General features: G+C 42.1%; 1 protein-coding gene across 6 annotated transcripts in view; it reads right to left on the reverse strand.

Moving 5' to 3' along the window:
• The window catches only part of LPP (LIM domain containing preferred translocation partner in lipoma), a 333,750-nt gene that overhangs the window by 185,290 nt on the left and 122,353 nt on the right, over nt 1-26,107 (reverse strand). The window lies entirely within an intron of this gene.

Raw genomic sequence — 26,107 nt, forward strand, 5'->3', positions numbered from 1 at the left:
TGACATTCAACTGAACATTTGGAGGTACTTAAGTTATGAGAGTGACTGCACCAAGCCCCATTGATGAAGAGACATCGAGGCACCTCCAGGAGGCAACTTGTATTTTAAGGAAGGTGAAATGACCCCACAGTCCCCCCACAGAAGCAGCCTGGGGCAGGCAGGTTTGTGGGCAGGGAGCCGCATCCCTCCTCTCTTCGCACCGCGGCGCACCCTGCCTTCAGCACTCGAACTGAGAAATCTCAGTTACCGCATGTTTAGAGGAGAAAATAAACACACCTCGTTGTGCTAGCTACTTGTTTCTTCTTTCTACAGCTGTGAGGACCGTGAGTCAACCCACAAAGGGGCTGTGCAGGGCAACACATGCACCAGCTCAGTTATTTCAGACACGATGGCGCAACATGCCGTGAAACCGCAGCTCTGAGCTCTTCTCTTGGTGCCCATGCTCACCCAACACAACCATGACAGGTGATACTGTCAGCCCCAGTAACACTCTCCTCCATATTTTACAATCAAGTAGTTAGACAGAAATCAGGTCATTCCATCATGGCCAGGTTGGGAAGCTATAGCAGAGCCATAGGCAGAACTGATGCCTCCCAAGACGCAGCCTGGCTTCTGGCTCCCATCAAATCTGTACCATGAAGATGCATTTGCAAAGTTTAACCCCACACTTCCCCAAAATCTCCCCTCTTACACTTTTTCAAAGAAGATTTAGATGATTGATTATTACACTTCACAAATGTACAAATTAAAAAATGTTCAAAGCTTAAAAAAATGTTTACATCAGCACCAGCCTGACAGACTGAATAGAAATTCTTACATTGCCATTAGCTGCCTGATGCTTTTGGGTACAAACACAAGCAGAGAAAAACATCCTGTCTCATGCACCAACCAGCTTTCTCATTTAGAGTCTAGCCTTTAAAATTTTAAGTGCACTTCATGTTTTTGCAAGATCAGGCTCGTATGTCTCAAGCCTTCATTTCCAGGGAGATACATTGGCCAGTCAACAAATGAGCTGCAGCAAAATAACTGCCTCCCCCTGTGACAGACACAGTTCTTTAGTCACAAAGATTTGCAGCTTTGAAACTTCTAGACCCAAAGATCATCTCACATGCTCAATAAGAAAAGACTGAGGGAAAAAACCCTGGAAATGCAAAAGAGCAAAACATTGCATTTTCCCCTGAAACAATAACTTAATGAAATCTATCAGCCAAGAAACAAGGTTTTCCCAGTTTTGTGTTTCCAGTCTTCCCGGATCTCTCACTGACATCTAAAGATTATATGCCCAGATGATTTTAATTTTTCTCCTTCCAAATGAAAATAATCCTTGCTCATTGTTAGCTTGATAATTTCTGACTCTAAAGCTGGTTCAGAATCAGTTTGAATCACCTGAAAAATACAGCTCTTCCCTGCTTGACTAAGAGCCCATAATAAGAACAGTGATGGAGCAAACCTCACTGATGTGTTTCCATTCTGATCCAGACAGACTCCATTTGGAAAAGCACTGACAAGATGCAGGCATTTCCCATTGCCTGGTCAGATACTTACCTTCTACTGCAAAAAGCCAATGTTTGCAATTTGAAGACAGTCTACATTGAAACACTTAAGATTTACACTTAAATCCTAATTTGTTTAGCACTCGGCTAAAATCCTTTTGATGGAGGCTTTTGAAATACAGGCATGAATCTATATTTCACTACAACCACTGCAAAAACCTGCAGAATATTGCAGTATTACTCAGTGGTCTGGGACACTTCATGCTGCAGAAGTGACAGCACAGGATTTTTATAGAAAACTTCAGCTAGATATGACCTGGTGACTCCTAGGTGTGAACATGATTCTTACGAGGTTTCCCAAACAGAACATTTTTTAAATGTCTACATTTAATATGTATTGCTGGAAAAAGAAAGCACACGATTAAAATCAAGTTGTGCATGGGCAAATTCTTGGACAAAACCATGTTGTGAGGGGTCACCAACACCATGTCAGTGCAGGGAAATCATCACACGATTACACACCAACTCCACAATCTATCTAAATATATCACAGTGGCCTGTGATTTCTCTAATAAGGCAGCTCCACCAACCCAAAGCACTGTTAAATCACCACTCTCTTACCAATCACTAATTCTTCCATTTGAACTACTTTTGCTAATCAGCTACTGTATTAATAAGCAGGAGGGAGGAAAAAAAAAAGAAAACCCACACTGGCTAATTTAATCCTCAGCATTTAAAAAAGGAATACTGAGTCTGTCAGGTAGTTGCGCTGAAAATTTACTTCACCACCTGCTAGCTGAAATATTGCTTTTATGGATTTATATTGTATTAAAAGGTCACTGGCTGTTTAAGTCTTAAACAGTTTTAATCATTCTAAAAGTCTCTTAACAGTAAGAAAAGGAAGCTCAGAACAAACAGCAGCAGGGATTCTAATTAAAAGGGCCAATTCATCTAATTTTATTTGGGGTTAATTATTCAGGATTCACTCTCTGATGTGTAAGGAATAGCAATTAGTAATTTTAGTGATTTGAGGAACATTGGAGGTGTAATCAGTTAAAATGAGTGAGTGTTTACAACACAAGATGTTGAATTAGTTTCTCCCAGCTGGAGAACAGGAACATTAGTCCCCTACAGCTCAGGACTATGAATCGCAGTCCTGCTTAAAATATTCTCTTCAAATTAAAAAAAAAAAACAACAAACACATGCCTACAATCATCTGGTAATTTTCTTTACTATATGGTAAGTCAATAGACAACATGTACCATGGTAGCTTATACATCCTCACCTCCACCCTCATCCTACTATCCAACTACCCAAAGCCCTGGGGCTAGGAAACAATTCCCAGCATTTTTCCTACCTGTACAACTTTAGTCAGACTACCACCCTCCTGCCACATCACATTTTACCACAGCTAGCTGAGATAATGAAAGAAGCAGCCTGTGAAACTTCCAAATGTTAATTAACTTGTGTGGTTAAATATACAGAGGGAAAACATGTGTTTAACTTAAAACCTCTAGGTACAATTCCTCCTGCAAACGCAAATCCAAAATAGCTCTGCTGGAATTGCTCTGGATGTCTTCCAGCGATACCAGAGCCAGAAGAAGGTACTAAAGCTTTCAGAAGTAGCAGATGAGACTCTGATGGGACAGAGGAGCCATGTGGGAGAGAGCCAGCAGGGAGATCCAACACAGGCTGCTTTGACATTTGCGTCAGCTGAGGTAGCTGCTCAAAAGACATTTTTTTCCACCTCTCAAGAGGTAACTGGGTTTTACCACCATTAGGCATCACCAGGTACTTTGGTGGAACTGGAGCTGGACACCGTGCATAGCCTACAAGTTTGTGACCGCAGGAAGGAGCAGGGCTGGCACACCATGCCAGCCTCCCTGCAGACCATGCAGCTTTTACTGAGCAACTTGATTCAGCACACACAGATGCTATCTTTAGTGTTCCATACACAGTACTCCAGCTCTGGTCACCAGTGGGGAAAATCCCACCAATGTCTGGTTCACATCAGAACTCACTGACCTCCTTTAAAATGCTCGGAAGGCAGTAATTAGAATGAGTGTAGGAAACAAGGGCTCAGTTCCCCAAATTATGCAAAATTTCAGCTGCTTTGCCACAGCAGATGCCCCTTATTGTGAAAACAACGCTCTTTTTTTTCATGAGACTGTGCCTATAGACATCTATCTGTGCCATCCTTCCCAGTGAAACACAACTTACGTTTCTACAGCCCCAGCAGTTGCAGGAGGAGATATAACCATGTGCTGGGTTGTTTCCCCCATGCACATGCATCAAACTTCCTCTACATCGAACGCTTATGATAAAGCATTAAATACAAAGCCATTGATACAAGGCTGCATTTTGACTCTTCAACTTATTTTTCCACAGGACTGTGGGGCAAAGCATTCCAGCTGATTTCCCACACCAGCCTCTCTGCAATAGAGGCAATATTTTGCTCAACAATCTGCTTCATAAAGACAATATGAATGAGCCAATTCCGCTCCCGCTCAGATTACATTACACATAATGATTATCTCCATAACACTGATATCTGCTTAGAAAGGAGGTCTGCTAGTATCAGAACTCAGCTCTACAAAAAAATAAATCAGTCCTTTCCTAAAGCTTAGAGAAGGACTGAAGTTGAGCCAATGCAAGAAACAGCCCACGGCACTGTAAAACTTTAATTAAAATCTGTGCTAAAATAGAAAGAGGAAGGAGAGCTGTAAGATTAACAGAAAAGCTCTAAGTACCATTCCTTGTCACAGACTTCTTCAAAGACTTTGGGGATGTCACCTAGCTCCACTGTGCCTCATTCCATGTGTATGCAAAGCTTTCCTTTGCCTTCTCTCCAGTGTTTATTTGTAGACTTAAGGACACAGTCTGTCTTACTTGGTCTGTGCAGGGATTGGTAGCATGAGCTCCCACTTTCAGTTGCAGCTGCTCAGGTCCAATAACGAGGCAAAAGCAGTTCCAAATGATTTTTTTAAAATGACAGAGAACAGCCTGCTGTTCTCAACACAAACAACTGGAAATACTCTGGGAGTCAGGGCATCTAATTCAGAAGAGCAAACCCTGTCCTCAGAGGGGAAATATGGGCTTCATTCCCATATCATCCCTCTCCATTGCAGAGCAAAATGTCCATGAAACAACCCAATGAGGGAAATGCTGCCTCACTCAGAACAAAATCAAAATGGGTTATCTATTTGTTTATTAGATTATGGTGTTCAACTCATTTGTTCATTGCTAAGAGCTCCTGACAAGAGTTGACATATGCATTAATTTACTAAAGAGGACTGTTGTGAAGGACTTGAAAAAAATTAGCTACACCATTGGATTAAGACCTCATTGTTCCTGGCTGTTGCTGTGTGGAACAATCAAAACAAATCCAGTTTTTCGATAAACTTTCTCCCCTGAGAAGGCAGCCAGGGGAGATGAGGACTATGTTCTTCACATACATTTCTTATCTCCAACCAAACCCTCTTTGTGCCTAGTGTTGAAATACAAAAGACTACACAGATAGCAAAAAAACTCCCAGACCTCTTTACTGCCAAGAGACTGCCTCAAGTTTTGGAAGCTGCAGTCAACAGTTTTTAGGCAATTTTGGACTTATATTTGCCTATAACTGTCTGTGTTGTTCCGTCTCCTCAGAGGTTAATTGCAATCTGAGTGCTCAGAGGAAACAAGATGTGCTGCAGCCTTGGCTTGAGCCTCAGAGTCATCAGTGACCAGTGCTGCAGAACATCTGGAAGCTCTGGATTCCTTCTGCTTGACCGGCATGCAAAAGAGAGGGACAACAAAACACACTGCCTTAACTAGACCATTTCCCTGAGTGGTGGGGTCAACCTTCCTGCAAGATGTTCCCCTCACAAAATCTTCTCTTTCTGGTTTCAGAGACTGGAGCAAAAACACCAAGTGGGAAATGCATGTACAGCTCTCAGATGAACTGATCAGACAAGTCACCATAACCTGATTTTCATACTGGTTCATTTAATTTCTCCAATTCTTCCCCCAGCTGCTACCTATGTAACTCTTATTATCATTCAAAATTGGAAAGATTAAAGCAAAATATGTGTCTTTATTAGAAGTGTCTTAATTCACTGTTTTCACCAATGCAAACAGCTTTGGCTTTCTTCCTTCTATTGCAATTAGTGCTACCAGGGAGCAGAAAAAATAGCTAGATTTCCTTCATGCATGCTACAAAATTAATGGCTGTCTTATTCACCAGTGTAACAGCTGAACAGTAAATTATATCCTTAATCCCTGAAGATAATTTAAGATAAAATTACATGTTGGATAAATAGGATCCACCTGTATCTTCTTTCCAAGTAAATAACTAATGCTCCATCTCTCCATATTTAACTTAAACATGCAGATATATATATGGAGTAGTAGTGGGTTTTGTGGAAAAAGTCTGGTTCCTTTTGCTGGTACATACTACAAATGTCACACATGATCTGGCTAGACCATGGAAGAGAAATAGGTCTTTAATCAAATGAAAATCCAAAGGAAAAAAAATTAACAAGAGGAGAGTATCTTTTCCTCAGTAGATTCCACCTGGAGGTGTGCTACATCCTCTCTCCTGTACTTCTGGATAACAGAGAAGGCAGAGTAGGCTTTCTCTTTTTTGAGATTAATTTTATTCTAAACCACTGATGCACAAGCTTTCTGTACCATGGATCAGTGCCCAGAACCCTAAAGTTTCTATACATATTTACACATGCAGTTACTTTCATATTTTTGAGCAGAAATACTTTAAAATTTAAACTTTTGAAAAATTCAACAAAGTAACCGGTTAGGAAACAACGCGCTAAAGACTTTTAAGATAAGTAACTATACTTTTGCTTTCTATATTCCACAAAATCCCCTACCAAGAACCACCCCATCCTTCTCCAGACAGAGCACTTCCCATCAGGATCATCGTAACGTAGGCAAGAAAGAACTGAATGTCAGAGGCACAATCAGGACTTCAAGGATAAGAATGATATTCCTATTCATGACACTGAGAAATTAAAGTGAATTAAAGTGAATTAAAATTCACTCCCTAAAGTGACTCAGATAGACTGCCTTTTTCAGCCTAGAAGCAGGGATAAATGGTAGGAGTGTGGTACCTGTGCTGGTTTGGAGGACATGTGGCTCTAAGCTTGTGTTCCCAACAGAAAAGACCATGATATCCAAGCACACACTTCAAGCTTCTGACCATTCTGAGAAAGCAATCGATCAAACCATCAGTTTTGCTGTAATTCTGCTCATATGGTGCCTCCCCTTCCAGAGAAAAAGTATTAGGGTCTGGCACCAGCCCAGGTTAACAGAGAGGGTGCCTTGCAGTAAAACATACCACATCAAAAGCAGATCAGTTATTTGGTGTAGAGAAACCTGGATGAGATTGTTTTCAGATTGAATTAAAATTTTTCTATTTAACTAATAGGAAATGAATTACTGAAATATTTATGGATATTGTTAAAAGGAAAAATGCAGATTTAAAATCTGCAAAGACTGTGGTTTTGTTTGAAGAGTTGGAGATTTTATTCTTGAAATAAAACGTTGTGGAAAAAATGGTAATTAATTGTAGTAATATATTGCTGAAATTTTCACTCTGAGGTTTGGTTTTCCCTCAGCTATGGGTCAGAGCTGTTATTTAAGCAATTTTAAGGAAAAAAAAAATAAAAGGTTAGGTGGGGAATCTCAATTTTCTTTCATCCAGACTACTTTTCCACTCCTGTTGTGGAAAAGTGCAAATCCATTTTTTTCAGAAAAATTGTTGATCTCCATTTAAATCCCCCTCCAATATTAATAACCTTTCAGAAAAGAATTAAAATGGATATATTGTTTGAGTGTGTGCTCAGGGACCAAGAGAAGAGGATAAATCTCATATGAGCACAAAAACCTCTACCACACTTCAAGGTCTGCTGATGCCTCTGGTGACACAAAAAGGGTATTTGCTGTAACATGTGCATCTCCCCATGCTACCAGAAGCACATGGCTGGAGCAGTGAATGGGAAGGACAGAGTGCTTATCAGCACAGGGAAAGAGGAGATGCCCCATCTCACCTTCTAACAAGTTCCCCTAGTTAGTGAGACTGAAAGAATAGACCTTGTCCTCCACCGGATAGAAAATGCTTCACAAAGGAGAACAACTTTCAGTTTGACATCACCTATAAGTGCACAGAGCCAGAGTGACCCCAGGGAACTGCCTTGCTCACAAATTATTTTAATGCTCAGAGATGTCTGATGTACTGAGGCTCTATGATGAATCATGGAGACCACGTCATTTGGAGCTGCTTATTAGCTCTGTCTCCTCAAGCTCTGAGAGTTCTGTAGCCAATGTCCCTAGTTTCTTCATGAATCACAAGAAGGAGAAAAGTGTCTTCTGGGCCAACTGCTCTGGACTAGCTTGTCTCCACAGCACTCAGCCTTAGTGCTCTCAGTAGCAAACTGGCTGCATCAACATTACCCAGCTTCTGGTCCATTTCACCCCCATGACCTAAGAAGTGACCTTGAGCTGAGGACTATAACTAATCTCTTGCTTTTTTCCAGTCCCAGGTGAAATAATGAGAAGCTTGTGCTGCTGCTTGCCAGCATGGTGCTATTATAGCATAACAATGACAAAGCCTGCTGCTTGCCCAAGTAAGAGTGCATCTAGAGATATCTAAGGGTGCAGAGTTTTCTTGGAGGACCACCTTTGGCACAGTGAGACAAAGAGTCGTGGCCCTAGTATCTCCCTAGAGGAGAAGAGGACCCTTTTCCTTCAGAGAGCACTAACCAGCTTTGCTAAATGAAGCTTAACAGTAGCAAGTTTTGAAAACTCACACTATAATTTTGTGATGTATGACTTGCTGCATGCAGTCATCCAAGGTGACTGCTTTATGCAAAAGTAAAGCTCATTCCTAGAGGATTTAAGTAAACACAATCAGATTTACTTGATGAAAGGCACCCAAGTGAATAGCAGCTTTATTTAAAGAGAAAACATGGCATATTTGAGTACTTGAGCTGCAAAGAAAACAAGAAGTGATCAAGAACACACCTGAGAATGATCTGAAACTAGCCCATGTTTATCTTTCTACGCAAAGAAAGAATTTTAAAATACAGACATAATCTAGCTTTAAAATACAGTTCCAGTAGAAGCTAAATGAGGATATTGAAGATCATTTCAGGAACAAGATTCTGTGCTTTCAAAATATGCAGAGATTTACTCTTTATCTTTATGGGACCATACATATCACATCATATCATGGTGATTAGCATCGTGCTTGATTAAAATCTAATTCTACTGGATTTAAAAGGATAACTTGAGAGCCACTTAGACAAGAGGCCAAGGCTGGAACTGATCACAAGCACAGAATGAAATGCTGCAACTGCAGCACAGATATCTGCTCCCCTGGTTCTTCAGAATGTTGCAACTAATATCATTTAGGCAAGATAGACAAACAAAGGTGTGTGTCAGGTCAGCCAGCAAAATCTTTCAAAGCAATGGCTCTGCACTCATCATGAGAAAGAAGATAAAGCCTACTCTGCCTCTTCTTTACTACGTATTTAACATATGCAGGAGAAAAAAATCAGATGACTGCTTAAAGCTTGAGATGATGCACGCCATCTTCAAGCTATTCTTGAGCAAAATGTTTAATGTTTCATGTGGTTTGGAAATGGCTTAAATTCCCTGCTGAATTTTTCATGCGCATACACAATTTAGCCTCTATCCAAAAAATCCCCTTCAATTATGCACTCTGCAGAAAATGCAGAAATTCTTTGGAAGGACTCTTGCTGTATTTTTCCCCCCATTTTTGTTTGTTGTATTTTTGGCTTGCTAGGGTCTGCATAAAACATCCTCATTCGGATATACCCACTGAAGTTATCCAGACTTTACCACTTGTGGTACTTACAGAAAGTCAACTCTGCTCTCCTTCCCTCCGACCCTCCATCCCGTTAATTATAACAGGGAGAGTGGGAAGAGAGAAGAACATTGGGGAGTGGCTAAAAAGATCCAAACTTTTGGAGAGAACCTGCTTTTTACCCTGCAACACAACAGGGAGCTGTAAATCCACAGCAGCCGTCTGCCACGGAGCAAACCCGGTAGGTGGGCAGCCTTTGGGCAGCACAGCCTGCAGAAGGAACACTGCTCCCTGGGCAGGAGGTGCAGTAGGAAAATGAGCATAATTAGAGCACTGCAATGTGCCAACTATTCCTGGAGGGAGCACAGCCCCTCAGGAGCTAGCAGAGGAGAGAGAAGTAAGAACAGCCCTCAGACTACTCTAATCCACATCAGAAGCATCCCCAGGAACATAAAGCCACCCACCCACTGTCTGCTGCTTTTGTTCTCAGAACACCTTCATTTTGCTGATCATACATCCCCTAAGGTTCCAGGAATATTAACATAGGCCACACACAAATATTATTTTAAAGAAGTGATTCCCATAGTTCTCCTATTTTGGGAGATGCATCTTTAAAATACTTCCCTAATATACTGGAACAGAACCCGTATTATATTCTAGGCTTCTACATTCATTGGTAAGCAGTTCAGGCTTCCTTTTATACTGTAAGATTTCCTTCCTATAAGACATAAAATATATTGCCTCAAGTGAAAAGCAGCTTTATGAAGAGGAAACTACATGTGCCAGAATTGTTCTCTTCCATTATTTGTGACATCCTTTCTCCCTCCCATTGTTTTAATAGAGTTGGTCATCAGAAGAACCTGCAGCAAGAAGGCAGATTCCCTCAGCAGAGCATCTACCTGCCAAGAGCCCCAAAAAGCATCTGCTCTTCCACAGAGCCTTCTCCATGTCCAGAAAAACATAGGTTTTCTGTGCATGACCCTTATACAGTTGTGATAGAAACATTACTAACAGACTTATTTTCTAGTGTTTCCACCAAAACAATGGTTGAAGAATGAATGGCTGGCCAGCATTCTCCCACCTACATGTATTTTTGTAGAACTTCATTGAACAGAAGGGTTTTGAGGAAAGCAAAAAGACAGAGGAAACACATTCAGTAGCATCCAATGTCACAGAAAGGAAAAAAAAAAATTTAAAAATCTGGTATTGGATGTTCTTACCCATGATAGAAAGAGGTGTTGCCCTCCTGCATGCACATGCTTGAATGTAGCATGGACTCAGTTACACACTTGAATTAAAGTGCATGCTTAAATGTTAGGTCCCACAGGCCTTTGGAAAGCATCTATCAAATGAGGCATTTGTTGAAATACTTTGCTAAGCAAAAGCATCAGTCTATGTACTTTCCCCAATGATTCTGCTGAAATGAGGCTGAATGGTTGCAGTGGTACCTCTCAGGAGATCCCCAATTCTTCCCCAAAGCATTTGTTTGCTAGTATTTCTCTCTTGCCACATTCAGCTTTGGGAAATCAGTATGGGAAACTGGGAGTAGGGAATATGCAGCATTAGAAATTGCCATATTACAAGGGGCAGTGATTGTAACCACAAATCCCTCCAACTGATCCCGATAACATTCTCCACCGGGGCCACTGACCTGGTGGTCTTCAATTTCTTTTAAAAAATCCTCTAAGGGGTATAATCTCCCTAAATCCAAGCAGAGGGAAATCCAGGGATCTCCCAGATGAGAAAATACTTATGTGGGACAAAAGGAATCTGCTGCCAGGAGGATTGAATGGAGTTGCTAAAAATATGCAAATATTCCCAGTGTTTCTGCACTCCCCTCCCTGAAGTGAAATGATCAAGAGGATTAATTTTAGAGTATGCACAGTTTTAATGTGAAACAACCCAAGTTGCATCTTAGCTTTTAAGCAAAGACCAGATGGAAAGTCTATCATTAGAAATGCCAAAGGGAGAATACACTTTAAGTTCGCTCCAGGATGGAAAGGTCATTTCTAGTCATCCTTGTCTTAAATGTTCTCAGAAGCACTCAAGCTTTTTGTAATAAGATGGTTTTCCTTCAGTTTATCAACTTGATTTCCTCCAAAACAAAATAAAAAAGACCTCCAAAACAAAAATCACAAAACAATAAAAGACAGAAACTTTAAAGGCAGGCGCCAGCTCTTCTCCTCTCCAGAGTAAAAGAGTCATTAAATTTTTAATGAATTATTGTTTAGATGACAAGAAATGCCACAAAAATGATCTGTTGATTCCACCCAGGGGTGTTTACTTAGAGCCTCACAGGGAGATTTATGAGACAACAGGCAACAGACAACACGTCAGCGTAGTCTGAGAAGCAACACTTCACTTATCAGGTACTGATGTCAATGAAAAAGATGCCAAGGTGATGAGAAATGGATCAGGTTTCACTACTGCATTCCAAGCAATATCCCAAACCCCCAATGAAGACCATATGCCAGCTGACCAATTCAAATCCACCAGCCACTTGCAGCTTAACTGCTGGTCAAAATTTCTGACAAACTCAGTTAGGAACTCCTAAGGGCTAGGGATACCTTATTAACTCCAGTAGCTCATATATGATGTTTAGGAGGAGGTGAAACTGTGATGGGTGATTTTCACCAGAGTTCTTAGGGTGACCTGAACATAAAGCAGTGGTTACAGCTTTGCTCCACTTGCTAACTCATGGGAGAGCTATAAAAACTCAGTTTCAACTGAGAGTCCCTAGCCTCCACCTGCCAGCTAACTGTGAAATAAACTCCATCCCCATTAAGATAAACTCACAGCTTAAGTACAGCATGTGAATAAGCCTGCTGGGACACAGTTTCCAAATACTAACAGGAAAATATTTAATCAAAGGCAGAAAATTCCATCCTCTTCTTTTCCAACCAATTTGAAAAAGCACATAGATATGATGATATAAAATAGGCCTTTTCACAATAAACACATCTGTGCAAGATTATTGAGAGTAAGAACTGGAGCTACTGGCTGTAGCTGAAAATGTTTTTTCCTTGCAGGCTGTGCCTTTTCTCAGCTCTGTTGGATCAGCCCTAACAAAAACGATCTGGCTTCAGGTTTTCCCTGTGCATAAATAAAAAATTTATTTATAAGGTCCAGACAGTTGCATTTATGTAAATCCACTCAGAGGAGCCATGGCTGACCTAACTTAGGGGCAACTGAGCTGTTCAAGTGTAAGGGGGAAACAGACCTGTGGTACTGCTGAATGAAGGACAACCAAACAAAACCAAGATTTCATTCTTAAACGTCATGTTAAAACATTGGGATCAGCAAACAAATGCTTTGTTTTTTCTTGGCCACTTGTAAATTGTGATTATTCCATACTAAAAAATAACAACCATGCACAGACTCCTCCAAGCTTTCTTTAGAAACCTTTTCAAACACATCTTCATTTTAATCATTTACTGTTTGCAAAAGAGAAAAGGGAAAAATAAGAAGGTAAGAAATCTGAGATGATCAAACCTGTCCCCACAAATAGACACTACTCATTGCCTTCCAATAGACTTGACTAATAACTTTTCTAAGTAGGAAGAAGATTTCACAATTAAATGCTTATAGAAATAAGATTCATCTTCCTGCTTCTTCTGATGCCTCCTAAGTTTTTATGGCTCCTCTCATAAAGAGCTTTCATTACTCTGGGGATGACAGAGCCAGAACTGCTACAGGAGAAAGCTCCAATTTCAGCTCCATCCCAGTGACTGACTGAATGCCCAGAACCTTCATCACCACTCTAGGGTCACAGGGGAAAAAAATAAAAAAGGGAATTTGAGTCCTAAGATAGGAAGAGCATTTTCTGGATTCAGTTTGCTAGAAAAAAAAATCTCCATACTTGGCGTAAACTAAGCATATTTGGTTAGGTATGAGGAGATCAAATGGACAGGGAGCCTCACAATTCCCTTCCTGCAGCGTCACGTTTGTGGTGACAACCGCACTTTCCACCCGTGAAATGTGACCTTTAGGCCCTGACATTTAGGCACAGATTTTCCAACTTGTGTAAATTACCTCCGCCTCCAGTTTCACAGGTGGAATTCATAGCACTTCAATAGTTGGCAGTGTCCATCAAACATGAGCACGTCTTACCCAACATATTCTTAAAATGGAATATTCCCGCTCTGGAGACCCATGCCATGCTGGATGGTCAACTTACACAAGGTACTGGATGTGCCATATCTCTTGAGAAAATTAACATGCCAAGCAAAAGCTCATCTCTCAAAATAGTTACCTTACTGCCTTATTTCTCTTTTATTTGTTTTCCTATCCCAGTTACACAACACATTCTTGCTGGGGCAAAAGGGATCACTAGCAAGAACATTTTTGGACACATCCAAAAAGGCAGTGCTAAATGTGAACCAGAAACAGAAAGATGAATAGTCTTCCCACATGAGAAGGCATAACAAGGCAAATGGACCCTCCTCTAGCTTGTCTCAGTAGTACCTCATGAAAGCACAGCATACTCAGAGTGCAAACATGGTGGTTCAGCAATTATTTATTTTAAAAGTCCAATGGTGATTGTAAGGAAAAAGCTCAGCTAGGTTTAAAGAATTTTCTGTCCAGCCAACATGAGCAATTTACTGGCATGGACAAATGTTTTAAATATCAACAGTTTTCAGGCTCAGACACACCAATCATTCCTGCAGCTCTCTAAGACTCTTGTCCCTAATAAGGGAAGTGAACAATTGAAAGAAACCCAGCAATCTGGCAGCTGGAGATCCACCAGCCTGGCCTCCTCCTGCTGCTGCAAGGTCATTTCTCCCTCTTGAGGGCATGTGTCCCATTTCTGTGCTCAAAGGCTGAGCGCCTGATGTGCCAAGAGAAGTCGGTCAAGTGCTCCCATGTTACAAACCTGACTGCTTTTTCTGCTGTTCAGGCTCAAACTCTGAAAGACCACTGTTGGCAGGGGTGGGTTAACAAGAAAATGGAATTATGCATTTAATCCAAATCTAAGGCACTAAATGGACTAAGCAGAAGATTAGGAATTTACTGAAACATTTCATAACATTACCTGTTACGACTGGTCTCATGTCCTAGCTGGACCTGGAGGAGATGCAGGCCAGCTATGATTTTATACGGCTCACGATTCTTTCATGTGCTGTCTCTTGTCCTTGTAAATTCATTTTATGTAAGACAGCTGTGTCAGACCTGAGCTCCCAGTGCAATTTTCCTTCTATGCTTGCAGAATGAATTCAGTCAGTCAGGCCCTACTTCTCCTTGGGCACCACACAAAGAATTACAACAGACTTTATTTAGACTCAGTCAGTACAAAAAGCAATGGCAAGAGTGTAACAGGAAAGAGGAAAGGACTCAACTAAAAAAGCAAAATATATGAGATAATCTCGGTACCAGGGCACTAAGGTGGCAGTGGCAATTAGGATCCTCTCATCTATCTCAGCTGGAGACATTAAATGAGTGTGTTACCAAGCAGAAAGATGGCACTCCGAAATGCCAGTTACAACTTTCCAGACCCAAATTAGGCTTTAGCTTCCTCTGTTCCCTTCAGCCTTCATCTCTGACATGACAGGAAGGTAAGCTTGAGCAACAGAAATTCATTTTTCAAGAAGCAGCCTAACTGTGCTGCACTTCAACAACCAATGGATGGTTTTGCAGAAGTTGCACACTCCACCCGGGGGGCTGCACTGAGGAAGTGCATGGCACTGACTTCCCAAACTGAGTCAGCACTGTAAGCCCTGCAGTGGTATTTATAGAGCTGGGGAAAATTTCCAGGAAACATCACTTACTGGCATTCACAAAAATAGCAAGGAAACTCTTCAATTACTAAACTTTTAAGGAAGTAAGTCTGTCTTCATGACAAGACAGCAAAGCCTTTATGATTTGCTTGAAAGTAGTTACAATTAATATTGTTCCTTATTCTCCCTGACAGTAGTATACGTGGCTCCTAAGCTATTAATTCTGTACAGCTGCAATGTTGTTTTTCTCCTCTCCTACTGATTGTTTTCCAGGATAAGATGCTGAAGCCAGCCTTGTCTAAAATGCCCTGAGGCAATGTTGGCCAAATGGTCTTTGAGAGGGCCTCAGAGATGTTCCTCTATATGCCTTACACAAACCAGTAGCCTGAAGGAGGGCAGAAAACCAGAGTAAGGAGGGAAGGCCACTGGCATGGACTTGACCAGTACCTGCTCTGTTTGACCTCTCAGCTGGGCTGTCCCAGCACAGCTGCTGGGAGGGCACACGGGGTCCAGCTTTCTGCCAAGCTGTCAATCAGGACACAGTCCATGACACTCATGGGACCTAACACCCCCTGCAATGCAACAGAGACCAATTTTGGGTTGTACGTGCCAATGCGGCATCGGCAGATACAGCAACGTGCTTTGGCCAGGACTGACATGGGAAGCATTCAAAGAGCTCAAGCAGAGATAAGAGGCTCCTCTCATCTCCTGCCCGAGACTGGCTGACCTCTCCTCCCTCCCTTCACCCCAGTATTGTTAAATATAATACAAAAATCTGCCACTTATTTTTTTAAATGTCTCTATTTCAGAGGGATTTCAACCCCCCTGTTTTTCTGAGGCCAATTAAAAATAAAAGTTTACCAAGAAGATGACAAGAAAAAAAAAAAAAAGGCATCTGATATCATTGGATACAGCCTGTAAGGATCTCACACATAAAAGAATTATGTCCCTGAGCACTTTCTAACAGACTTTCAGAAAATTTTATCTTTCTACTTCCCTGGCTGGATAGTCTGCTTGAGTAATTTTCTTTTTCTCCTGGGGCTGGTTGCTAAGAAACGCACTATTACTTCTCCCTCTCTTATGACCCGATTACTGTGATCAGCAAAGACAGCATGCAGACAACAGCCTGACACAGCTCATACAAGAACATTGGGCTCGTTACAAAATGATGGACTGTATTAACACTCTGCAGCCCTTTCACTTGCCATGGCCTTTGCAGATTCTCCTGGCACAACTGGGGGCTTTTACTTCCCCAGCTTCTGAAGCACACATTCAAACATTTTAAATCGCTGCACTGGGAAGGGAGAAGAATGGACTTTTACCTCCTGTGTTTCCCTGCTCGCCAGCTGGAGCAGCATTAATGGATCCTCATTGAGAAACCCTCTTTTCCTTACACTTCCCAAGAAGTGGCCCAGAAACTATGATTATCCCTTTTCACTTTCCTGCCAAAAACTGTGCAAATACACATCACACATCAGGGTAGCAACATTCCCTTGAGGAGTTTGACACTGCATTGTAATGCTGCTCTTGATGCTTCAGGGGCCAGGAGGCAACCTGGTCCTACAAAGAGCTGAGCTGGATTGCCCTGGACTAGGAAAGCAGGTAGAAATGCACCTATCTGTAGGTGAGTGATGGTCCCAAGAAAGTTACTAGGATGTTCAACATGCACCGATATGTAACAAAACATCCACAGCCTGGCACAATGTCCTTTGCAGAACAGCCCTCAGGGATGGAGCCTGTGAGTGAGATGAGAAACTTAGAGCTCGGATTTTCTGGTTGATCTGAAGGAAAAAATTAGGTTTTGATTTTGTTCATGTTCTTTCCAAAGGTCTTCTACGAGCTGAATGGCTCAGAATGGGGTCACCAACCTCAGAGACCATCAGGCTCTGATTAGTAAGAGTTTAATCCACATGACATTCAATTTTTATAAGAAATTTCAATTTTCTATAATTAATAATACATTAACTCTACCTTTGAGAGACCATGTTTACTAGTACTGTTCCAATACTGTTTTCCTGCTCTTGAGGATTCCCTCTCCTTCCACCAGCTTGCTCAGGAGCATTGCCCATGGCAGAACCCCTGGGCAGTACAAAACTCAATGCTATTGCACAGTACCTGGGAAAGCCAGTTGCTGAATCTTTCCAAAAAGAGCTTGTAACAGAGCTGGCCTGGATGCACAGTGCTCTCCTCTTAGAGTAACTCCTTACCTCCATGGCATTTCCCCATCAGTTCAGTACTTGGCAAAACAAATGCCATTTCTCACAACATCATGATTTCTACCATCAGCCATTCACTCCAGGTTTTACAGTATGGTTTGGTCACGTCTAGACTAAATCAAAAACTAGACTTAGTCAGTGTCCTTGCAGGGATTAAGAGCTGGAAGAGACCCATGAGTCTTTTGTACTTCATAGGTCCTCAAATAGTTTGAGTAAATACCCAGTCAAGCTCCTAGAGCACGCTTGGACATTCTTCTACCATTTTCCAGCATGCACGCTAGTTAAAGAAGACGACAGAAGGGGAATTTTTAGATAATAATGTCTGCTTGATAGCAACTACACCAGATCCTTGCTCATCCCCTTTTGCATAGCCACTCTCCCTGGGACAGCCAAAGCTACAAAACTAAGTCCTTCTCACAGACCTTCAGCTCTTGCACCCAGCCCATCTCAACACACTTTGCTTAGTAACATTTTTGGCCTGGTATGTTTTGTCCAAATTGTAATTGTGCAGTGTTTACTGCCAGAAGTGCCCGTTCTCTGGCCACAAGTACAGCTTCTGTGGCTTCAAGAGTTGCTCATTCATTCTTCCAACCTTTTATTAGACCAATGTGTAATATCATCCAATAGGCATTTATTGGTGTCTCTGGCTTAAAAGTACTCTGGCAGAGTGAAAAAAAGCTTTGGGCAGAGAAAACGAAAAATACAGGTATAATGCTTTAACATAACAGTTATCAGGGTACAGAAGAGCTGCAATGTGTGAACAAGGACAAAAAATAAGAATTATTACTTGACAGTTAACTGTCGTATAACAAATGTTATTATTTAACAGACTAGCATCTGGAGGATGTTAAAATTTCAGATTAAAATAAAAAGGACAAGTGCTGCCTGCTTGGATTCAAGTTATTTCTGCATTAACATTGCTCTCTCGCTTTGATTGGGCACCATAGCCCTTTAAAACTACATAGAGGACAAACATTATCTTTTTAAAAGTAAGCTTGATATAGCTGATGACAGATGTTTGCAATTTGAGTTATAAAAAGATGGCTTCTTTCCATTCCAATGTTAAGTCAGAACCATCTTTTTTTCTTTTTCCCTTCCTTTTTTCACCCTGTTTCTTTATTCTACTCAAACTATTGTGGTTCACAGAACAGGCCACTGCAAAGATGAATCACTATTTAATGTCTGAAATAATGAAGTGGAAAAAATAAATATAGTACCTTGGAAGAACAGCCAGACAGGAGGAAAATAAAATGAAGAAAAAACATTGGCATGGTAGAGAAAATTAAAAATCTATCTGCTCAGGAGTGTAATGTTTGCTTTATGATACCAAATAACAGAGATAATACAAGCTCATTCACCAGAATTAAAACCAAGGCTAGGTGCTACTTCAAGTAATTCCCAAATAAGAAGCAGTGTGTTCCAGAATCTTTGAAAGTCTAATATTTGCAATTCTAACAAAACACAGTCAGAATTGTTAATAAAACCTGGTGGCTTGACTTGACATTTTGTGAACTACAGATAAGTATACTGGTTCAGTAATAGTTTTCATGCACCTGTTTTATGTTGCATTTTCCCCGGTGCCATTATCTGAGGTGGTATTTCAAAAAAGAAAATGTTCATCCTCAGAGCAAAATCACGAGCACAGACCTACAAATTTGTCTCTAACAGAATCAGCAGATGCAGACACTGTAATCCAGCTCAAGCTGTAACAACAGCTGGGATGACTGCAATGAAAACAATTGGACTCATCCAGAGCCATTCCCACCAGTGAGAGTCAGAAGTCACGATATGGGTTCAATATTCTGGGGACAACTGGGCAAAACTCCGTGTCTCCGTAAGTCACAAGCCATCAAGTAGAGGGATGCTGCTAAGGCACAGAGGCACCAGCTTGGTCTCACACTTCTTCAGCACAGCACAGCTCAGCTTGCTTGGGGCAATTTAAATCTGCTGTTATACAAATGAGAACCACCACCAGTTTCCAACCGGTTTCACTTGGTTCTTAACCAAGAGGGAAGAGGATGTCATTAGAAAGAAATCAATGGAGGCTTCCGAAAGGCTGCTACAAACTGGTTCACAGCTACCCCTTAATGAGGGACCCCTGCCTTCCCACTTCTGCAGGGTTTGGGGATTTTGTTTGTGCTTTAAATGCTCTTGTGCAGAAGGTAGCAGAGCAACCACAAAGAGGCCTGGAGCTTCACGTTCATTTTTACGGGCTGCATTTTGTAAGAGCCTGTGGATGATGCAGTCCTGACACTAATGAATAAAGCATTGTTTCATCTGCTCCATTTCATTCAGTGCAAGAAACACTTGGAAGAATGAGAGCAAGGATTAAGAAGTGCTTTAAAAGTTTATAATACTCGATTTAAAAAAGCTTTCTCTGAAAAAAAATAAAATAAAAAAGCACTACCACCATGGGGGCTGTACTCAGGCAAAGTCAGAATTATTTGCAACAGTAAGGTTATCTCCTTATTTCCACAACATTTTTCATCTCTGCTAGCTTAATACTGAGAGGGATGGGACCACAGCATTGATGGGACCAGAAAAGAGACAGTACACACAGTACATTTTTTGTCCTGTCACTGAGACACTGCCTCTGCTATGGAGAATCAATGATTTTTTCAGCTGGTGGCAGAGCTGAGGAGAGAGGCAGGAGGCAGAGATCAGCAGGTCCTGCTGGAAAAAAAAATAAATTGTTGTATTCACAGGACTCAATTCTGCAGCAAAACGACTGAGTAACCACATACTCCCATGCCTCATCTGGGCTGCAGCAATGGTCAACGTGTGTAAATCATGACACATGCCAGACAGCAAGCCTCTACTTCCACAGTGATGGATGAGTAAATAGTGTTATCTCATGTTAGAGTTGGACGAGGCACATACAGCATCAGAGTGCAGCTGAGACACAGCTCATTGCTCCTGTGCCCCAGACTCCTGCCAGTGAGGGGCACAGATCTGCAGAAGCTCACAGGAAGCAACAAGGAGCAGGTTTGCTGTTTGCTGCCTTGCTGCTTCTCAACCAGCACAGCCGTCCCACTAGTGAGGATTCCTTTTGCTGGGGTGCACACCCAGCCCAGTTAATGAGGAAAAAACCACAAAACCTGCAGAATCTCCCTAGTCAGCCTGAATTTATTCTTTCAGAACTCTCATCCAAGTAATGAACAGACTCTGGACCTGCTTAGCTTCTATGAACTGTCAAAGACTGCAGACCAGGGAACAGCACAGCTAAAACATGTAGTGTCTAGTCCAATAAATCCATACCCAAGCTTCAAAAATTAGACAGAGCTACTGATAGCAGCTGCTGTAAACAAAACCCACTAGGTATATCTGCCTGGAAAACAAAACAAAACAAAACACAAACAAACAGCCTGAAAAAACTTGCCCTCTCAGTCCCCTACAGACATAGTCAAGAGCCTCCACATGGATGAAGAGGACAGGGAGGGCCAACCCCTGGGAAACCTGAATCAGATGGGTTCAAGAATAGATGTTGTTGTCAACCCCATAACCTTGCCCTGGAGCTGCTGTTGTGCCTTGTCTCAGGAGTCACTGCCCTGTCCTCCAAGTGTGGTAAATGGAAGGAGATGGATTTAAAAAAAAAACATATAAACCATCCAATACTTGAATATAAACCTTAAAGACCTTCACATGAGCGTTGTTGTTCACCACATCTGAAAGTTGCCCTAGGAAAGGAAGGAGACGGGAAGAGCTTGCTTTGTTTCTTATCTCTTCATTTAGTTTCAATTATTAAAATCCATATTAATTGTTTCTCCAGGTATCATATTCACCAAAGGTAGCACTTACAAGGAGAAGACATCCACACTGATAAATACAGAATTTAGGATTCATCAGCATAAGCTAAAGTGGCTAATTTTGCAAAGCTTGTCCTCAGAGCCCCAGAGGGTGACAGGAAGCATGTTCCAGTACTGTGCAGCCCTCTAAGTGAAGCAACTGTCCTGGGAGGGATGCTGTCTGCACAGCCCTTTCTGGAGAGGGCTGGCACTGCAGTATCTCAAGCTGTCTCGTGCAGACTGAGAAACACGCATGGCTGGATTTGTATGAATGAACAACATTGCAAAAATAAGAGGAACTTGGTTTCTTGGGCTCAGAAATAGTCATCTTTGCAGGAGCAGGAAATCTCCTGGGTGCCAGGCAATGATTTGGCATCTCCCATTAGGTGAGGAAGGACTTGTCCCCTTCCCTGCCACCATCAAATCACCCTTCAAGTGACCACGTACCATGGCAGAGGAGATGTATTTGACCCACAGGAGCTGTGATAGTGCTCATGAATGTGGGACTGGGAAGTCCAACCCTGAAGCCAGGGTTCATCAGCAAATCTCCTGGATTTGCAGTGCTCATGTCTGCAAGGTTTGATGTGAAGGGGAGGAGGGAAGGCAAGTGGGAAAGAGCTTTTGTGGTTATGAAAAGTTCGAAACCAAAAGGGATCTAAAGTGAAAGGCAATTTACAACACAAAGCCATGCTCACCATGCTTAAGCCATCCAATAGCCCCAACTCGGACACTTCCAGCCTCAGGCTGACAACTGATTTTTACATTTTTGAAGCCCCTGATTTTTGGCTGATATTGCAATCCCAACACACCCCAACTGCCTCACCATAGCAGCAGTTTTGGGAGTGGATACCAGCTCTTCTCCCCCTGCAGCTCACACCAGGCCTGCTGCCACTGGGCCCACGCTCAAAGCCAGTGGAACCACCATCATCAGCCTTGCTCAGTGCTAGGAGCCTCCCTCTTCTGTCCTGAAGGGTGAGCCCCCCTTTTCTGGGACTAAGGAAAGGAGAAGAAAAGAGAATTTGCTTCATCAGCAAACTATAAATCCTCCTTATCTTCCTGAGCCCAGCATAGATGGGAACAGCTCCATGTCAGCCTTTCTCAAAGGCTCCAGTTCTGTTGATGATGAAATACCAGTTTAAGTATAACAACTGAAAAGCAAGGGAGAAATAGAAGCACGTAATGGAGAAAGGGAACCATAAAATCAGAGTAGTTTCAATTAGAAGGGACCTTCAAAGATCATCTATTCCAAACCTCCTGCTATGGGCAGGGACATCTTTCACTAGATCAGAATGCACAAACCCTTGTCCAACCTGACTCTGAACAGTTCCAATGATGGGGCATCCAATACTTGAATGAAACAAAACTAATAGGGTTTTCTTGGAAGAAGGCAGTATTTTGCTTAAAGAGATTCTGGGGTTTTTTTGGGTTTTTTTTTTGTTCAGTGCATACAGATGAGACTCACAACACATGCTCTTGGACACTGTCTCCTGAGGAACAGAGGGAAGAGGCAGGTAGCACCAGAGAAATACAAGAGATGGACTGTAAGATCCAGGGCTGCATGATGTCTCATCCATCTTGTGACCCACATCCCAACACACAGAAGCAGCTTTCTGACTCAAATATGCCCAGCTATATCTCTGTACCACTCCTGGCCCTGCTACCATGCTTTTACAGCCCCTGCTTCAATGTCTGGATACCAAACTTTGATTTCCAGCCTAACTCATTAGCAGCTACGCTTTCTCCCCATGCACACGTGTTTATCTTGTAGAAAATCAGCTTCCCCAAGCATAAACATCTCTTCTCCATCTGGATGTCAGGCACCTGTATGTTGCAGGGACCATGATGCTCACACCTCCCAGGATCAGGCAAGGGTAATGCCCCACTAATTGCTGCAGTGGGGAATGCTAGCACTAAATCCTCCAGAAACCCAGCCCAGACCACAGCACGTGGAAGTCTGGTCCAGTGTTTGCAGGACCTATAAAAACACAGCTGTGCTCGCCTTTCCAGCCAGCTGCATGGCAGAGACCTGTGCAGGATGCTGATCAGAGCTGTGGTCTTATTGATTAATATTATTATTACCACTACTGCTGCAGTCATCCCCAAGGGCCCCTCAAACAGATCCCTGAGACAACAAGACACGGTCTCTGCTTTGATGAATTGACAAACCTGGTTTGAAACAAGTCACAGCAAGACAAGATGGCACATAGAGAGGAGGGGAGCTGGCAGGGCTGGGAAAATTGCTCACTTAGCTGGTCCTAAACCACGCACGCCTTGAGTGCTTCCAGTCACATTAAAATGCTGCTGCTTTATAAATTGCTGGCTGTTGCAATTTCACTTTTTTTCCCCCAGTCATTTAACCATTTCTAACTCGGTCTAAAGTTTTCTTGATATTCATTGAATCTGGGTGATTTTTTTGTGCAGAAGCTGGGGGGAAAAATATAAAGCCAAAGTGAGACCAAGGAAATGCCTTGGTGGGTGGCAGAGGGGAGCACAGGCGTTTGCTCATCATGCACACAGCACCTGCTCCACTTTTGGTCACTCCTGCATCTTTCCCGTGCTTTTAACGTGTTCAAGAAATAAAACCACAAATGCCATCAGCCAGGAAAACCCACTACATGCAAGCAACACACCTAAAAAAAACCCCAAAAACTAAGCATAAGGCCAGAAGATGCATTTTCCCTTGCAAGATGCAAAAAAGAAGATGCAAATTACTGTGAAGAGAATTTGCAGGTCTTACAGAGAGATTCTCAGTATGATCCCTGCGGCCTCTGGTAGCAAGGAGCCAACTCCAGCAACATGGCCAAGACAGGCAAGGCTGTGCCAGGCTGTGGATGTACACAGCAACTTTCTGTTGCCCCAGAAGTACTCCCAGCTGTGCACTCCTGCTGCTGAGAACTCCCTCCCCTCCATGTGTCTATAAGCCAAGAAAGCCCATCCCTGAAGCAGTGATGCTGCTCACACTCCCTTCTGGCAGAAGGATGCTACCCTTTGCCTCCAGCAAAGCACCTCCAAAAAGGCAGGAGGGATGAAAACGCAGCGGTACAAGGGAATGCTGCAGACTCACAGTATCAGATGAGAAAGACATGTGACCTAGGGAAAACAAATTTCGGGAAAACAATTCATGTGCCTCATTACACAGGAAGCCAATGGGGCATGGAGCCATCTCCAAGGATGAATTATTGCTGAAAAAACAACAGAGTTCATTGAAGAAACAATTAAGGAGCCTGGAGGAGAGAAAGGAGCCATAGAAAGTGAACAAAGCACGTAAGGCTAAATATTTTCTCACTGCCCCCCCTCATGTGCCAGGTCCCAGCAATCTAATGCTCTCAGGGTTACATATGGTTGGGCTAATGGCTTTGCACCAGCTGCTGACACCAACCAGCAGCATGTCACCTTCTGAAAATGGATTAATGTTAGCAATGGGCACACTGTCACATCACTAAGCCTGTCTCTGTCCAGGTCTTGGCAAATCCTTAGCTATTTCAGGCCTGTCAGATGATGATGAGATCTCCAAAAGCTCAGCACCAGACAAGAAAAGGGATTGGCACTGACAATGGCTTCCTGTGAGCTCCCCATGTCCTCTGGTTTCTAAAAGACCTGATGATGCTCAGCTGCTTCCAGGACTGGGTAGTCAGTGTTGCATGAGAAATCTGTGCGCCTCATCTCTCCTTCTCAGCCTGCAGCGTCTGCACTTAGGGAAAGCCTCCTTCCCCAAACACCAAGAAACAAACAATTTTTTAGAAAGTGATAACGATCCTGAGTCACATATAATCTACAATTAATAAAGTACTGACAATTAAGGCACACTGACAGTTTTCACAAAAAAAGTGGGTGATCAAAAACAGTTTTCCTAGAAAAAAAAGGCATAGTTTTTCATTATAATTTTAAAATTTAAGAGAACTAGAAAAGTAAGAATTTTCACTTGACTTGAAGGTGACATTTTCATTGCACTTCAGAAACAGACTATTTTTTTCTTTTTTAATTCCAAATGTCTTTCTCTTCGTCTTATTCGCTACTGTTTTGTTACTGAAGGCAACAGAACAGGTGCACAAGACTTCACTCTTCCCCTCCAACACATTTTCTTTTTTCGTTCTAAATTCCCTGAAGTTAAGAGTGGCAGAGTGAAAAAACACAAAACACACATAAGACTTTTCCAACTTTCTTACAAAATGTCCCTAACTTCAGAAAACTGCTCAAGTGCAAGATTTAATCTTCTGCTTAGCTTTTCTTTCTCCTTTCCATTACTCTGTCATTAATAATTTTACTGAACATTGTATGGTCATAGAATACTTTGGGTTGGAAGGGGCCTTTAAGAGTCATCCAGTCTAAACCCCTTCAATGGTCATGGACATCTTTGACTAGATCAGGTTTCTCAGAACCAAGGCCAACTTGGCATTGAATGTTTCCAGGGATGGGTCTTCTACAGCCTCTCCAGAGGTTGCCCAGCAACCTGTTCCAGTGTTTCACCACCCTCAATGCCCAAAATTTCCTCCTTATAACTAGTCTAAATCTACCCTCTTCTATTTTGAAACCATTACCCTTTGTCATATCATATCACAACAGGCCCAGCTAAAAATATTGTTCCCATCTTTTTTTATAGGCCCCTTTTAAATACTGAAAGGCTGCCCTAAGGTATCCCCAGAGATTTTTCTTCTCCAGGCTGAACATCCCTAAAATGAAAACACTTTCAATAGAGAAAAAAAAGGGGAAAAAAGGTACATATGACATTTAACTTACTGGACCTAGCAGAAAAGAGAGAAAAGTGGTGATGGAACAAAGTAGAGCACCCAAAACAGAAAATCAAAAGCTGGTTTGGCAATTTTATTGAATACAGATGCATTTTTCTTTGAGGAAAGGATGGAGAGGAGGAGAAGGAAGAGTTTTCTACCCCTTTCTAATCATAGTAAATCACTGGGAATAGAAAAGTTACTACTCTGCCAAGACAGCCAGCACTATCCCCTAAAATCCCTGGCTTCCATCTTGTTTCTGTTGCAGTAAGGTTCTACTGTGCTCTCTCCCCCAAGAGCTTGGGGCATCCCAGGTGCTCTAGTTGGAAGGTTTCCAGTTGCTGAC

This window comes from Heliangelus exortis, chromosome 9 (assembly GCF_036169615.1).
Source record: "Heliangelus exortis chromosome 9, bHelExo1.hap1, whole genome shotgun sequence".
NCBI lineage: Eukaryota > Metazoa > Chordata > Aves > Apodiformes > Trochilidae > Heliangelus > Heliangelus exortis.